The 18,214-nt window shown below is 28.5% G+C and overlaps 1 protein-coding gene across 1 annotated transcript in view; it reads right to left on the reverse strand.

Moving 5' to 3' along the window:
- Positions 1–18,214, reverse strand: part of fj (four-jointed box kinase) — a 124,957-nt gene that overhangs the window by 77,911 nt on the left and 28,832 nt on the right. The window lies entirely within an intron of this gene.

The following is an 18,214-nucleotide window of genomic DNA, read 5'->3' on the forward strand; positions in this document are numbered from 1 at the left end:
GTCTTCAAGAAATTTGAAATTTTGTTAACACCAATTTTATAAAACTACGATACTGTCGTGTTAAAATACTATATCGATGTCGAGTAATTTACCGATTCGGTTCGGGTGAATTCGGACTATTCGTCCTCCAGGTTTTGAGACCTAATTCGGGTTTGTCATCAAACATTTTTGATGACAATCTTTTGGAAAATTCGATTGAAACATCGAGGACTTTCCAGAGGGGTTCGAAGTTTAAAAACGTCATATTCAACGTCGGAAATACGTTAAGAATACGGGTGAGAGGGAGATAAAGAGACCGTCTAAATCGATAGATTACTCCATCGCCCTTCCGCTTGATTAAAACAACATTTCAAAATAAAAATAACGGGCTTTTCTTTTTTGTTAATGATGTAAAAAACTGCAATACGTTATGTTTTAAAATACAGTCTTCATAATTCTTTGAAAATATTTAATTTTATTTTAACAAAAAAGAAGTTAAGAAACATTAAAATCTGGTGTTGAATTCCTTTTAAGCCGGTTGGTCATTTTCTGCATCTTCCGGTTGAATTCTATTAGGTTGATAAAAAAGTTTTAATTTTTGTTATCAAAAAGTAAGTGAGAAGCTTTTTAAAAGTTTTCTTTGCTTGTAAAACTCAATACAGAAATTTTGCGCATAAAACGAACCCATCAGCTGCAAACCGTTGGACATTTTTATGGCTAAATATGATAAAAAATTAGCGATTAATAGTTAGTTTGTTAAACGGGTGAGTTTAGCTACAAATATTTTCAAAAGATATGAAAGGAAAAATAGAATAAATTTATTTTCGGAACACACTTGTCTCAATAATTGACCTGTATAGACCTCCTAAGGGGTTTTTATGATGTTTATCCACGTCATGATGAACGTCGATATTTTAAAGTAAATTAGAACATGAAATTTAAGCGTGAAGTCATGCAGAACCAATTTTTATTGTAGCACATAAACTAAAGGTAAACTCGACTGAATGTCCGGAGATGTCATTTAAACAAGGCGAACGCCTCCATACGAACCGTTTACTATACTAAATGACAGCCCTGTCAGAAGCCCATTGTTTGCAAAACTAGTGATATTATCAATGTTCAAGCAAAAAGGGTGAATCGCTGCTTTAGCAAAAGAATGAATCATCGAAACAAGTTATCAACTGCACCAGTTCGTGGCAGCTACGTCGTAAGTTTTCTTCATCGCGTGAATCGGTAATCAGTAACGGAATCGTACCGAGGTACGGCACGTAGAGTATATAATATTAGTACGCACACAAATTTAGTGTTTAAAAATTTTACGACTCGTTTATGTCAGCCCCAGTGACAACTTAGCACTTATTTTTTATGTCTAAGGTACAGTCCTCCTTTCAATTCTTTCACTCCCTAACAATTTCACGGCCTCTTTTTTCCCTCACATTCTTTTTTTTTTTTTAAAACTGTACTCGTTATCCTGATTTTGTTTAAAATATCTGTAGGTAATTTATGAAATTATTAAAAGAAAAAAAGACAGTTTTCAGTTTAAACGTTTTACGTTAATATTAACCAATCATAAATGCAATTGTCGTCGGTATCATTTTCATTTTAGGCTTAAAGTGAGCCAGTATAAATTGAATAAAAAAAAAAAAAAAATAGTAGCTTTAGCATGATACGTGAGACCACTATTATAAAAGATTTTTGGAAAATTTGAACTTTTAAAAAAACGGTTTAATTTTTATGGAATAATTTTTGTTTTAATAGAATATAACAGTTCTTAGGTTATATTTTTAGCAACTCTTAGAAAATTAATGTTTTTTATGTTTGTTAAAAATGTTAAATTAAAAAATTAATTTAAAAAAGGTTTTGCATTCATATGTTCTGATAAAATTTTAATTTAATACGTTTCGATGTTTGAAATATATTTTAATATATATATATATATATATATATGTGTGTGTGTGTGTGTGTGTGTGTATTTTTATTTTATGTGTATGCATCTATTTTTTTCTTCTTAAAGCCTAAATAATCCTGGGACGATTAATTTCGAAAATATTACAAAATTTTATAAATGAGAATACTCATTCGAAAGTATATGATAAATTTTTTACGTAATTGTATTCCCAAATTCAAAACGTTTCCTTCAACACAACATTCTAAACAAACTTCCGTTTTGAATTAATGTTTCATTTATGTAGAGACTTAACTCGTTGGCATTTTAGATACTGTATTTACTTGGTGGATAGTTTCCGTAGGAAATTATGTATTAATTTAGACTCTATGTTGTTAGTAATATCTTATTATTACTCGTATTTTTGCCTCGATAAGTTGATTTCTAAAATTTAAGCAACTTTCCGATAATAATTAGTAGATGAAATATATTCGTTCAAATTTGTATATTTTTGGGATTTTTATCGATATAATCACGTACTTATTACGTTACCAAACGCTGCAAGTTGCTGGCAAGATGCTGCAAGTTCGAAAGTAGAAATAAAATAAAATAACGAAAAGTCGGCCGTCTTACGCAAAAACGAGCAAGATTTATCATTTATAATTTTAAGATTTGGAATATATTTTTATTCATCTCTCGAACAACAAAAATGAAAAATACATCTTTCTTTCTCAAGGTCTACTGGCGCAATGTTTTTTCGTTCACAAATTAGAATTTAAAAAAATAAAATAGTAAAATATATTGAAACTTTATAAAGGTCTTGTAATAAGTCCTTTCAGAAGATTACAAATAATTATGTATAATTAAAAATGATAAATCGTTTCAGAATTATGTATTTATTCGAATATGCAGATTAATCCAGGAAGATTAAATTATCTTTCTTTACCACATTTTTGTGATGTGTTATTCTTATACATTATCATTATCATTTAATATTTTTATAAGTAAATATTTTCCCCGATCTAATATTAAGCGAGTCTAATCGGAAATATATCAGTTGTATTAAACAAATTATTATTTTTTTAAAACTATTATATTTATTACAGTCAGTAATAGGTTGAAATAAATTATAAACCTTATCCCTATAATCGATTTTGTAACTGCTATTGATGCATTGTAGATAGGTCATTTTTCTTTTTAGTTATTGTGCTTGTTTTTTTTTAACTTCTTATATCTGTCACTTTTTTCATTTTTATTGTTAGCATATCAAGCGATCACTTTTTTTGTATAAATTATTACTTACATAAAATATTGAAAAATTGAAAATAATTAAAGAAAGAATGTCATTGTTAAAAGAAAAAGAAGGTCAGTCAAATTAAGCAGGCCACTCAAGGTATTTTTGTGTTACATGTGGTGGGAGACAGAACACGAGCCGAGCGCACAAGGCAGGTTTTGACATGAATATACGTGTTCTACCTGGTCACCCGCTCATTTGTTCGACTTGCCACCGCTTATAAACCGTCTTATTGGTCTCCAAACTATAAACACGCGTTAAAGCGAGTTAAAAATAAACTGTAGACGATCCGTTTTGTGGCTTATAGGCTGTTTACGAAAGGAATACAGGTGGCGTATTTGTTTTGATTTTTTAAACGAGTAGAGTACCAGGATTTTTTCTTTAATGTTTAACGATCTCATTTGTACCTTTTTACTCATCTAGTACCGTATATTTTTTTCTTTAAAATCTTTTCCAATGTAATCGCTTCAGTTAATTAATTAGAACGGTGAAATCATCAGTTTTCCTTATCGTATGCTTGTCCGGTTTGATACACATCTCTATTCCTTTTGATTTTATTTTTTTAAATACATTTGTTACAAACTCCATCTTCAGTTTTATATGAACTACGTCTTTCTTTTTTTTCCAAAACCCGAATAGTCCTAGATGCATTACAGTATATCCCGATCTAAGTTTGTTTCTGTCCTTGAAATTCTATCAGTAACTGTACCTTACAGAAAGGTACATTAATTTGTAGCTTTACGTATACGATCCGATCCCAGTATTTCCTACTGTGTGACGTATTTGAGTACGAGCGATGCTTGCCACGGTTGCACTCTCTTAAGAATAACGATGTTCATTACAATATCGATCCCTGTGGTGAGAGCAGGATAAAGGTATCAATTGTAGGTCTGAATATCACTTACATTTTTATATGTTTGCTCTGTTGATATGTAACGAGACGTTGAAAGAAAGTCGTTTCATTCTTCTGTTTCCCTAGTGAGTCTGTCACTATTTGCTCGTTATTCTTAGGATAGATGAAAATTTGGAAGCGATTAGCGATTCGTGTTGATCACTTACAACCGTTTGGGTGTAATCTCTAAGACACACTTTCCAGGTAAAAACTCTATTTAGAATTCAATCCGACCAATTATTATGTTCTTGTAATACTGCATTTAAAAATAGTTATTCTATGTGTCAAAGTGGCATAGCTGATTAAAGTTTGGTTTTCCGTTTAGGAAGTAAATATTTCGAGGTCCTTGCGGTTCATTTAAATTTTAACGCTGACAGATCCTCGATTCTGCTACTCGGCCACCTTTCTACTGTTGATTTCTAATAAACAACTCGCCTGCCCGATGATCCAGAGATGTAATTGATACACGAAGAAGGCATATTATCTATATATCTCCACCTTTTGACTATCTCTCTCTTTTTTCCTGTTTAGCCTCCGGTAACTACCGTTTAGATAATTCTTTAGAGGATGATATGTATGAGTGTAAATGAAGTGTAGTCTTGTACATTCTCAGTTCGACCGTTCCTGAGATGTGTGGTTAATTGAAACCCAACCACCAAAGAACACCGGTATCCACGATCTAGTATTCAAATCCATGTAAAAATAACTGGCTTTACTAGTACTTGAACGATGTAACTCTCGACTTTCCAAATCAGCTGATTTGGGAGGACGCGTTAAACACTAGACCAACCCGATGGGTTACCTTTTGACTATCTACCTTTCACGTATCTAACATTTTGAAACCGTTAAGCGCGACGCTTAAACTAAATAATTTTAATTAGAAGTCAATTTTTGGTTGTACTAAAATGTTTCCTTTGAAAAATTTTCACATCTTTGATGTTTAGGGAAAATTAATAGTCTTCACTAAATAGTCTTTTTAGAATTTTACTGTATAAATTACTGTAACATCAATAGAGATATCTCTGAAATTAAGATTTACATCTTAATTTCACGAATTCATCGTTTTTCTGTCAAGTTCCATTGCTTTTGCTTTATCGTAAAAACTGAATTTCTTTTCTGATATTGAATTTACATAAAAATCACTAAATTTGTATGAAACTCTTTCACATAAATACCGATATTTTAGAATCGCTCAAGAAATATAATAAAAATCTGTACTATTTACATTTAGTATGTATTACGTTCATTTTCAAAGATTAGCTTTACTCGATGACGCCTCAGATCCAGGTTGGCTTTTTTACAACCGTATAATAGAAAACAGTGTGTCGGAACAGATAGAGCTTCTCTGATCAAAATGTACAAATACCAAGAATAAAGAAACTCAAGAAGTCTTGAAATCCTTAGTACCGATCCGACGGACCAAAATCCACTGAATACAGTGGAAAGAAACGATAAGGCAAACGGGTGAATGCTAAACTGGGTGAGAAGGTTGGATCTATCCGCAAATGGAGTATTAAATAAAACAAATTTCCCCTAAAGAATGGATATCGGTACATCAAGCCTCCTCATAAATATCGAACACCCATATCCCACCCAGGTTTCTGATCTACACATTACTGATCGATTGACCTACATCGATCAAATGGTTTTGGTCGACCGATTCAAATAGCTCTTTCCTCAGATTCCTCAGACTCTCGACGAAATATATTCCGGCTTGCGTAAGCAAAATATCTCACTCGTCTACAGAATTACCTGTTCGTGAAACTTTTTAAACGAGCTATAAACATCATTTACTCTAAAAATCATAAAAAATTTATATCCATCTGAACATTTGGATTTATAAAAATGGACTCAACTGTCTTACGTCTTTCCCTCAGACCGATAGTAAATTTTATTGTTTTATTTCAAAGCTACCGGCACATATCTTGTGCGTCACACATGAAAACAATTATAATTTATCAAATTTTCACTAACTCTGATTAATCACATAAACATCATTTATATCCATTTTGATGTGAATGAGTATAAATATCGTAATCTGTTTGCTCGAACACAACTTCACCAAAGTTTTCTTTCCCTCTTATACAGTGGTAAGAAACCAATAAAATAAAGCCAGAGTTCAAAAGGTTTTTCAGCGAATATAATGAAAATTAGGATGAATTTTATCTGTTTTCGTGTAAATAAATAATTTAAACCAATCGTCCGTAACGTATTTAAACCAGATCGTCCTATCAGCCGAAAAAATGTTCTAAATACATATGTTAAACATGCGTAACATCCATTATAAAGATTAGACAGGTAGCCCACAATAAAGCGACGTATTAATTTATCACTTTCTGTCTCGGGACAATAAATTTTATAGTATTAAACTAGTCAGTGCAGTAATATTTACATTAATTATTTAATTGCTTATAAATTCTAAGTATAAAACTCTAGTATGTTATTTAATTCATTATTTTTACTTAAAATTTTCACAATAGACTAGGTAATTTATTACATATTTTAATAAAATCTAGAAAATATCTCTCTAATTTATTCTCGTACAGCTACAGATCTGCGGGACAATATTATAATCGTCAGTGGTTCACGATTTTCATAAAAAATCTAAAGAATAATTCTGTGGGATCATCTACAATAATACTTTTCTATTTCAAATTGGTTAATTGTAATTAATTTTCTACGGTAATTTTTACGGATGGAGATCTCATCGAAGAATTGCGATAGTTAGATTTATAAGCCCAATAAAAGTCTGAATGTATACGTAAATAAATTTTCTCTAATTTATATGGAAATACTTATTTTTTTAAAAATCTTTGGCGAGCTTTTGAAATATTACGGTTAGGACACAGTAATTTGAGTTTGGGTGATATATTGTTGCTTTATTTATTCTAACTGAAATATGTTAAATAAATAAAAATGTGTGTGTGTGCGCGTGTGTGTGTACAAATACAGAGAGTAAAATATCTTTAAAATACAGTAATTTTTCGGAATTTCAAAGCCAAGGTTTTTCACCTTTTTTTCACGAACCATTATATAATTTAGAAAATTATTTGTTGTATATTTAACATTAATTAAACTAGGTTAGCTAGCGAAACGAGCGTAGGTTATGTTTCGTTAGATTATATTGATATAAGTACGATTTGTCAGTACACGGAATCGTACATATATCAAACCTAACCAAACATAACCTTCGCTCGCTAACCTCGTCTAATAAATGTTGTATACAAATTATAATTATTATTACCTAATTGGTACCTTCTCGAAATATTTTTTTTTTGGCTTTGGAATTCCGAAAAATTACCTTTTTATCAATACTGTTTGTAATTCGTGATGTTAAAAAAAGGAAGCTTTTTAGTCGTGTTCTATTTTTAAAAACAAATATAGACATTTTCGTTAAATTTATTAAAAAATTAATTAACAGTTATTTATATATATATATTTATTTTTTTTTAATGTTTGTGAGAGGTCTTTATAAGTTTAGATACTGGTTAGAAATTTAATTTCCAAAAATTGAATCCCAGTCAGGCTTTTTCCGTTATCTATCCGCATAAACACAGATTTCGATTATGTTTTCCTTTTTTAGTTAAATCTATTAAAGTTTAATAGATTATTATCAAGTTGAATGGTAGATTTTATTATTATTCTTAAAATGTAGGAGACCGTAAATTTTTTTAGAGGTAGTTTTACAAATTATCAAACATGCGTTCTTTTAAAATACAATTTTAAATTCAATCTTTTAACTACAATTAAGAATAGTTACTTTTAGCAAATTATGTATACCTCATATGTAATATCAATTTTATGATTGGGTAAAAATAATACTACTAACTAAACTAATCAAACATTAATATCGTCATAGATTGATAAATTGTAGTACATGATTAGTTTATGTAGTTCTCTGTTCTGAATGGTCCCTGATTGATCGGTAGTTTACATGAAAATGGGGGATAATTTGACTCAACGTAATGGGCGTTCTTTATCGACAATTTTTTATCTGTAATTATATGAAAAATTAATCTCCTTCTTGAGAAATAAATATAAAAGTGTTTGATTATAAATTATTGTAACCAAAAATATTATTGAAAGAATGTATCAAAGATTCTTTTTTTTGGTAAATTATCAGATTTTTCTTACTTATTATTTATTTTTTAATGGATAAAACGAATTTTAAATTTTTACATATTATTTTCATTTTTTAATAACTAGTTTCATCGTAATTATGCGCGTTAAAATTTTTTATATTTTTACTTCCTAAACGCAAAAAAAAAAGGTGGAAATAATAACGAGGTTAATAATAACTTAAATCTTAGGCTTGCAGATCAGAACCGTCGAGTCCTTGTCTGTCTAGCTGTATAGCTGGGCGGGCCAGTCTAACAATGAGTTCTGCATTAAAAGGCGATGAAATAAAGTACATTCTTATCTCACTCGTTCCTACACTGCAGCTTGCCTCGCTGATTTTCTGCTCTTATTATATAACCTACTTACCTGTTTCTTTCAAAGATATTAAATAAATTTTCTTTTAAAAAACATTTTAGTCTTAGCGTCTTAAACATTTTAGAAACTTTAATATAAAACTTATATTTCACTATTAAAAGCAGCTTGTATTTTTCTAGTTATCAGTTATAATAATTACAGTTAGGCAGGTCTGAATTAAGTAGTTAAGAAACTGGATTTTAGATTAATTCTTAACAAACGATATGCATATTAACCTACAAAAAAAATGCGTAGGCAAGAGCATATAAATGAAACTTTTCGCTAACCGTAAGATGAAAACTAAAAAAATCTTCCGCATAGAATCTGTCAAAAGAGGTTTATATAATTTAATTTAAATTTGAGCGAGAAAATTATGTAAAAAAAAGAAAGAATGAAGCCTAATTCCCACCTTTAAATAAAAATATTCAACGGAACATATGAAAAAATATTAATCCGGGATATTCAGGATAGGAAAGTCTGTCGGCTGAGATTTTATCAACGAAGAAGGGTTGATAAAGACAATCCTAAAAGGATCAATGTCAGGTGCAAAGAAAAGAGGAAGGAAAAATAAAAATTACCAGAGATGGGAGCTAAAACGTTTTGCTGAAAATAGAAGAAAATGATGATGTATAAAATGTAAGAAACCTGCCTCGAAGCAGATAATTATGTGATAACAGAATAACGTAATTATTCTAGAAAACTAGTTTGAAACAGTACTGGAGAATAATTCTTAAAAACGATTCAGTAGAAGGTTAATTAATCCTTACTCTAAACGTTTTCTTACGTAGTTATTAGTGTGAAATATCACACTAAGCGGCATGATCATTTCACCATAAATTTCAGATTTAGGTTTTATAATTTTAAGGTTTTCAAAAATTTTAAACTTTAATTTGATCTGCGTAAACTAATTTGAAAGATGAAGCCTTAATGAAGATATAACAAAATAAATGTTTGTTAAAATAATTTAGCCATGAAATTTTCAAAAAAAAAAATAAAAAATTAGTTATAACAGATGACTGCTTTCGAGCGTTCTCAGAAATATTTAAAAAAAAAAGTTTTTTTTACTCTATTTCAAAATGCAAAGCGATCTAAAGTAGGTCGCATTTTGTGTTTAAATGGATTGACGTATCAGATTTAAATTTAAACAGACATATTGAAAATAAATTTACAAATATTAAATTTAGCTCGTAAAACAGATTTTCATGTTGTTTTCAGAAGAATTTTATGAACTAAGTAATGTTTCCAATGGAACTACTACAGTATTAGATCGAAGATTAATACATGATAAAGAGGCTAAAAAAAGTAAAAAAAAAAATGCTTAGGAAATAAACTACAAACATTATTGTCGTCCTTTGGTAGAAAGTAAATAAATATACGGACGTACACGCCAGAGTGACCGTGCTATTTTATATCCGAAATGATTTACTACCCTATAATATATTTGACTGTATACACACAAACTTTAACCTTCTATTTCGGTTTCCGCAGTCGTTAGCGGCGCATGCAAACCACGCTTCAATAATAACCCCTTATTAGTTGAGACTAAACGATTTCATTTAAACACAAACACATTTAAAAGTCCCATAAAAATATCATATAATGACTTATTCGCCCGAGTTGTATGACCTAATAAAATGTCAAATGAAGAAAAAACATTACACGTTTTGAAACTTTTCTCAGGCAATTCCTGTAACAGTTGCGGTTGCAGAAATGACAGTATCGGAATTTTTAAATTATTTTGAAATTTTACCCCATTTTATAGAGATAAAGTCATAAATATTTTTCAGAAGTTTTGTCATAAGATTAAAATTATATTTTTGCATCGATGATTACTTATCAGTAATTTTCGCATTTATCTATAACATTTCGGCATAAATTTTACTAAGTAGTAGAAATATAATTATTCAGAAGCGGATTACACAGTTTTCGGCATATCCGGGATGCGACAAAAAAAAAAAATATTCTAATTAAACTAATGATGATTTTATTCCTAGTTTTAAAAAAAAGTGATACATATTAAAATAAAATCTTTGAGTCGATCAAATCTAGAACATAGATTGGACCCATCGTAATTTGACATATCGATCCACAAAATAGACATTTGTAATCGAACGCTATGCGCCGATATGTAAGATGTATAAGTTATGTTTAGTATTTTTTATATTTATTAGAGCACAACAGTTCATAAAATAAGTTTTCTATTTAGGAAAGAAAAATACTAATTATTATTATTTTTTTAAAGGAGATTTAGTTTACTCGAGAATTATATTAAGCTAAACTGGCCTCGGACTGAAAGAAAAAGTTTTATGTAATGGTTTCTAAGAATATTTGTATAAAGGTGCTTATATCATTAAAAATCTAAAGGAATACATGAAACGCTATGTTACTTTCAAATAAGCTATTCTCTCGTCAAACGAATTTTTAAGTTACGGTCTAGGGACGAAAAAATGTTTATAAAATATTGATCTTCAAAGAGATCGCTTTCATAAAATTATTAAACCGAGGAGCGATTTCTTTTATAAAGTCATTTCGCTTCCTTTTTGCCTCGGCTTTAAAATATCAACCTTTGTGTGTAAACTTATAGAATAAAGAAAAGATAAGAAATCATTTTTTTAAACATTTCTATTCTTTTCGATGCAATTTAAAAAATTGACATTGTCGAATTTTAATTTGCAGTTTTTTAAACGGACTTGAATCAATATACCCTGTCTCCTTGATATCGTCAGATAATCGGGAATATAGTTTATCTATATTTTTGTCGGTACCCCGATGTAATGCACTCCACCATATCCTTTTACTGAGCTATCTTTTTTTTGCTATGTATCTTTTATGTTCTAAACTTATGTTACTTTATATTTCCTTAAATTTACTACGGTAGTAGCTGTAAATAATATATTTCATCCTTTCTTTGAGTAATCATTTTTTATTGTGAGTAAAGCTTTTTTCGTTTTTTTTAAGTATACATAATTTGGTGGTAAGCCCAAGGTATTTATTTATTTTTTTAAATTTTAATAATCACCATAAATGACGAATCCATAGTGTTTATTATCCATACTTTATTCATCCGGCTTTTCTTCCTCACGATTTCATTAGCCACCTAAGTCAGAAGTTTATTGATTTATCTGATCTCTAATGCAGATGATCCATCGATTGGTAGTCACAAATTGTACTATTTTCTTACCAAAACGACCATTTGAATAAACTGATTATTTGTCGGTCAGTTGTACCTCTAATAAAAGACAAACTGATTATGAGTCAGGATCGGCATACGAAATTTCTTTTATTATGTCCGATCGAAATCTGAATAGCCTGTTAATCGAGTTTCCTCCTGTTAATATGAGTATCATTTGAAGAGGCAGTTTTAATTATTCTTTGTGATTTCACTTGTGAAAATCAGTCGTTATAATTATTTTGACGTTATAAGTAATCTACGTATAACAGAAATCCGATTGTAAAAAATTGCAGTCGATATTTACGTAGCAGTTACATTTCATTTTATTTATTTAGGCAAAACTTTAAATTTATAAATTAAAATTAATTAATTAGATATTTAATCCTGCTACAAAATTACGCATTATGAGTTGTCTCTCAATCTGTTTTAGATAGGCGGCGTAAATACTTCCATTTTATTTATTACAGTAATGTATCCGTGCTTGTGTAATATTTACTCTACTTTCTATACGCTAGATTTGATAATATCAGTGGAACTTATCGGTTAAAAATAAAGTTCTTTGTGCGACCCCCATTTGACGTTCGTGAGTCTGTATCGAGTAATTAAATTTTTTCTGGCAGAGAGCATATTTCTTTACCTTTCTTAATTACTGTCACTTTCATAGCGTAAGCAGAAAAATGTTACGTTAATCTTTTTAATGCATCTCTACGACGTTTTATTAAAACCCCGATAAGATTGTTTCTACTGTATTTATTCTAGGAAGTCTACAGAAATAGAAAAATACATTACATTATTTGTATGCAAGTCGTTACATTTATCTTGTTGTGAAAGTGTTTTAGTCAGCCGTACGGTGTTGTGTAACTAGTTTACATTGTGTCGGAATCGACCGGAATACTATGTCACTTTAAGTTTATAACAGCATTAAAAGAAAAAAATATTATTTTTCCTAGATATGCTTTTTTGTGTAATTCTTTATCATAAAATTATAAAACTTTAGTTCGTGGATTTTAATTTATGTATGGGAATGATATAATGTAAGAAGTTGGAAAACCGATTTAAAACTAAAAATATAAAGTAATTGTTGCCAATTTACTTTCTCTTTAGAAGTTAAGTAAATTCCATTCTACATTCGGTCGTAGTTATTAAATGAAATGTTTAAATAAATATTTCACCTACTGTGATTCATGACTTGAATCACATCATTACACGAATATTAATGAGCATAATCGACAAATATAATATATAATATTCCGCTTATACATTTATAAGTAAGTAAATACAAAGTTAATTATTTTCTTAGTCGTTTTACGTATTTTTTTTTAATTCTCAAAAAGAGAAAGTTCTGGTGATGCGGTTAATATAAAAAAATCATTTAAAAAAAATCTCATTCCTGTCTGTGTGTGGGTGAGAAGAATTTCTTTTAGTTTAATTTGTATGATTATATTCACAATTTACAAATATATTTTAACTGATTTTTATTATAAAACAATTATTGGCATAATATCAATACTTGGTGTCTCCGATTCTGAAATTGTAACCGATAATATGAAGGAATCCTGAATGAATAAAATTACTTTGCTACAATAATTTATATTTTTAATTTGCATTCAGGTGCTAAAAATATGTTAAAAATTTTTATTATAACAAAAAAATACTATTCCACTGTTTCAAGAAACTAAATCTAAAATTTTGTATTTTTAAGAAATGTGTAAAAAAGATTGCTATTTAAAAATAATACTTTAATGTAATATTATATATTATCTAAATAATAACAACATAGTCTATTCAAAAAATTTATTAAACTCCTATGAACCGTTGTTAATTTCATGTTTAAATTCAGTTTTGAAATGTTAAATAATAAAATTTATAAGGTTTTTTATATAATTTATAAAGGTAAACTTTTTTAATAACATTTTATTAATATGTTTTAAAAAAAGAGTTTAAATATAGATTTCTTTATAATGCTTAATTTTTACGAAAAATTTTGTTTCAGGTGACCCAAAATATTTTGTAGATTTCCTTTGGAGAATTTTTGTGCGTATTAATGTAAGCAAATGATATATCAATTCATATTCCTCAAGTCGTTCGTTAAGAATTATGTCTGATTTAGAGAGGTTCGTAAACATTTTTCAGTGTAAATACACATTAAAATGACATTATTTTTTTATTTTTAGAAAAAAGTAAACAGTTTTATAATAAATATGTTTTATCAAAAAAGTAAAATCATTTAATATTTTTTAAATATAAAATACCGCATTTTTATCTGTTATTTATCTCTTCTTTCAATGCATGTACACTATTTTGAAGGCTACGAAACCGGGAAGAATATTAAAAATGATAGATACTTGATAACTAACGTGCATTGTTAAATCTTAAAATTTTAGTAATAATATCGTTTAAAAATATTATTTTGTTTCATTATTTTTCAATTAAAAAGATATATCTATATATACGATAAAACATGTGAGTGATTCATAATCAACGCCCAGCAGAAACGACTGAAGATAAATTGATGAAATTTTGTATACACGTTCTTTTTACGGTGTAAGTGCACACAAATAAAAGTATTTTGAAATTCCATTTTAAAGTGTTAAAATGAAGTAACAATGAAATTTACTATTTAAAAATTTTTATTTTAATTTTTCGGTAACAAATGAAGATATCAATTTGATTTTTGGTATGCATAATCTATTTGTAAATATTTAAAAATCGATTTCTAGATTTTTCGAAATTAAACCTTGATGAAAGGTAAAAAAAAATATTGACTTCGCCATAAAATACCATCGTCAATAGTACACAAAAGTGTTTGAAACACAACACTTTTTAAATATTTCCTCATTTGTTTCTGGAATTTTACTTAGCGCACCAAGGAACTTGACGATCTCTTAATTTTACCGAACGGAATCATTTCATGCTTATCTTTGATTCAGTTCATATTAAAATTCTTCATTTAATTTTTTAAATGTTGGTTTTTCTATTAATTAAGTATATATTAATGATTATGTCATGGCTTGTAAATAATAACTTTGTCATAATTTCTAATAATTAAATCTTCTTGTAACATATTATCCGAAAAAAATAAATTCATCGATATATACTACTCTATTTTCGTAGCATATCAACATTCTCAGACACGTTTTATCCAATTCCGGACCGAATGGTTATTCATCTATCTCTTGACAAATTTCAATAAAACTTTTACTTACATTAATATTCTACTGACTCTACACTTTTGTTTTTTCTTTATATTGTTTAAAAAGAAAAGAAGTGTCCGGTTTAAAATATAAATAACAGTTTGCTAGATAATTGCAACTGTTTGCAAGTACCATTTTTATTTTTTTTTTTTTTAGGTAATTAAAAATAAATTGTTAACTTTCTCATTAGGATAAAAAAGAAACAACGTTCAAGTAATTTTTACTAAAATATTTATCCCATTTATGAATGCTCAAACGTCATCAGATGTATACTGATCTAATTGGAAAACCGCTCGATAAATAAAGTTACGTGAAATAAAGAATTATAAAATAATTTAATTAGTTAAGATAACAGCTGCGCTTATTTTGAAAAATAAAATTTACTAATATAGTTACTTCTTATTTGAAGACTTTAACGGAAAGTTTGACTGTAGTTCTATTTTATTATCGGTACCAGTCATAATATAACTGTCAACAAAGTAAATAATGTAAATATAACTAATATAATTCGAAATCGGGCCTTTTTTCTCGATCTAAAATTAGTTTTATATTATTTAAAAAAAGAAGTTTTTAAAAAAAATTAACCTCGTGTGGCATAAAAATGCTCTCTTTATGCGATTACCAAAGTGACCGTAAGAATAACGATTTAAAATTTAAATTGTTTAAAAAAATTATTACGGTTTTGATTTTTTTGTTTTATGTCTTCAGTCATTTGACTGGTTTGATGGAGTTCTCAAAGATTCCCTATGTAGTGCTAGTCGTTTCATTTCGGTATACCCCCTACATCCTACATCTCTAAAAATTTGTTTTACATACTCCAAACGTTGCCTGTCTGCACAATTTTTTCCTTCTATCTGTCCCTCCAATATTAAAACGACTATTCCAGGATGCCTTAATATGTGGCCTATAAGTCTGTCTCTTCTTTTAACTATATTTTTCCAAGTACTTCTTTCTTCATCGATTTGCCGCAACACCTTTCATTTGTCACTTTATCCACCCCATCTGATTTTTAATATTCTCCTATAGCACCGCATTACAAAAGCTTCTAATCTCTGCTTCTCAGGTACTCCGATCGTCCAAGTTTCACTTTCATATAATGCTACGCTCCAAACATATACTTTTAAAAATCTTTTCCTGACGTTTAAATTAATTTTTGATATAAACAAATTATATTTATGAATGAAGGCTCGTTTCTCCTGTGATATTCGGCATTTTATATCGCTCCTGTTTCGTCCATCTTTAGTAATTCTACTTCCCAAATAACAAAATTCTTCTACCTCCATAATCTTTTCTCTTCCTATTTTTACATTCAGCGGTCCATCTTCGTTATTTTTACTACATTTCATTACATTCTTTTTGTTCTTGTTTATTAACATGCGGTAGTTCTTGCGTAGGACTTCATCCATGCCGTTCATTGTTTCTTCTAAATCCTTTTTACTCTCAGCTAGAATTACTATATCATCAGCAAATCGTAGCACCTTTATCTTTTCACCTTGTACTGTTACTCCGGATCTAAATTGTTCTTTAACATCATTAACTGTATGTAAGTTTATGTAAAGATTAAAAAGTAACCGGGAGGGAACATCCTCGTCGGACTCCCTTTTTTATTACGGCTTCTTTCTTATGTTCTTCAATTATTACTGTTGCTGTTTAGTTCGTGTAAATGTTAGCAATTGTTCTTTTATCTCTGTATTTGAACCCTAATTTTTTTAAAATGCTGAAAATATTATTCCAGTCTACGTTATCGAATGTCTTTTCTATGTCTATAAATGCCAAGTATGTTGGTTTGTTTTTCTTTATTCTTCTTTCTACTATTAATATGAGCGTTAAAATTGCTTCCCTTGTCCCTATACTTTTTCTGAAACCAAATTGGTCTTCTCCTAACACTTCTTCCATTCTCCTCTCAATTCTTCTGTACAGAAATCTAGTTAAGATTTTTAATGTATGGCTAGTTACGGTTTTGATACGGGTTACAGTGAATTACAACTTCTGTCAAACCTCCCGTTTATGTCTCCAAATAAAAACTTCATACATTATTAGAAAAATAATAATAATAGTTGTCGTCCCGATCATGGAATTGTAGTAAATTTCTCAGTCAGTTTAGGCTGATTATTATTGTTATAAGAGGGAACTTTATTTATTTATTTCTGTATGAATCCATGAAAAAGAAGAGATAACATATCAATTCGTCTGGAGTTTTATTTTTATTTTTTTATTAAAGATTTTGTTTATTATATTATCGGTTGTGAGAACAAAGGTGAAGAATTCATTTGTTCGGATTTACTTGTTTGTGTTAATTAATTTATAATAAAGTAATAGTCTGTTGTAATTTTTGTTTAATAATTTACATCGAAATTTTTGGGTTTACTTCTATTTTGCTGACCTTATATGGAAACATATGTCTATGCTTCATCAAATATTTATTAATTACAATATTTATTTATTTATTTATTACAATATCTAGTCCGTTTGAATTTATTAAAACTACATAAACCTGTTTAAATAAATAATAGTTTTTAATATTTACGATTACTATTATTATCTATATTATAATCAAATAAAACGAAATCGATTGGATAAATAAATAATCCGCAACCGTTTATTAATAAATTAATTAAACGATTAAGTCGTTAAAAAGTAGCAGGTAATTAATCGCAGATTTTATTCGATATTATTTTTGAGATCGGTTAAAAATTAATTAAGCGTAGTAAAACAAAAGGTAAGCTGTATTGTTACAATTGAAAATGCTGTATCATAACTATTCAAACACTTGTCACATGGGCGTTCCGTCTGCAGCCGCGTGGCAGATAAAATGTCAAAGGTTGACTGGTAGGTTGCTATATGAATAAGTTACTTATTCCTTGTGATATAACAAACGCTATAACATTAAACTTATCAAATATTTTTATTAATATTATCGATGCTAATTTGAAATATTATATTTGATATTTGTACTAATTAAACGTTAAAGTGTTTTTTATTATTATAAATATTTTTCGAAACCACGAGTGAAAATGAACCAAGTAAGTAATCGATAGGTTTAAAATATAAAGTGAAAAAACTAATTTTTATTTTTTTTCATCGTGAATTCGAAATCGTTAATTAAATGTTAAGAAATAATTTGAGATATTTAAAAAGAAATACTATTTATGTTCATACCGATTATAAAATTAAGTAATTTATTTACAATGTACTGAAATTTATTAAGGATTCGGCCTTCATTTTCCAGGACGATCACCCTAATATCTCGATAAGATTTTCCCCTAATTATCTCATATTTAAAATTTAAAAAACATTTTTAATAGTATATTTTTAATTCGTTCTA

The sequence above is a fragment of the Lycorma delicatula genome, chromosome 4, assembly GCF_047948215.1.
Source record: "Lycorma delicatula isolate Av1 chromosome 4, ASM4794821v1, whole genome shotgun sequence".
Classification (NCBI taxonomy): domain Eukaryota; kingdom Metazoa; phylum Arthropoda; class Insecta; order Hemiptera; family Fulgoridae; genus Lycorma; species Lycorma delicatula.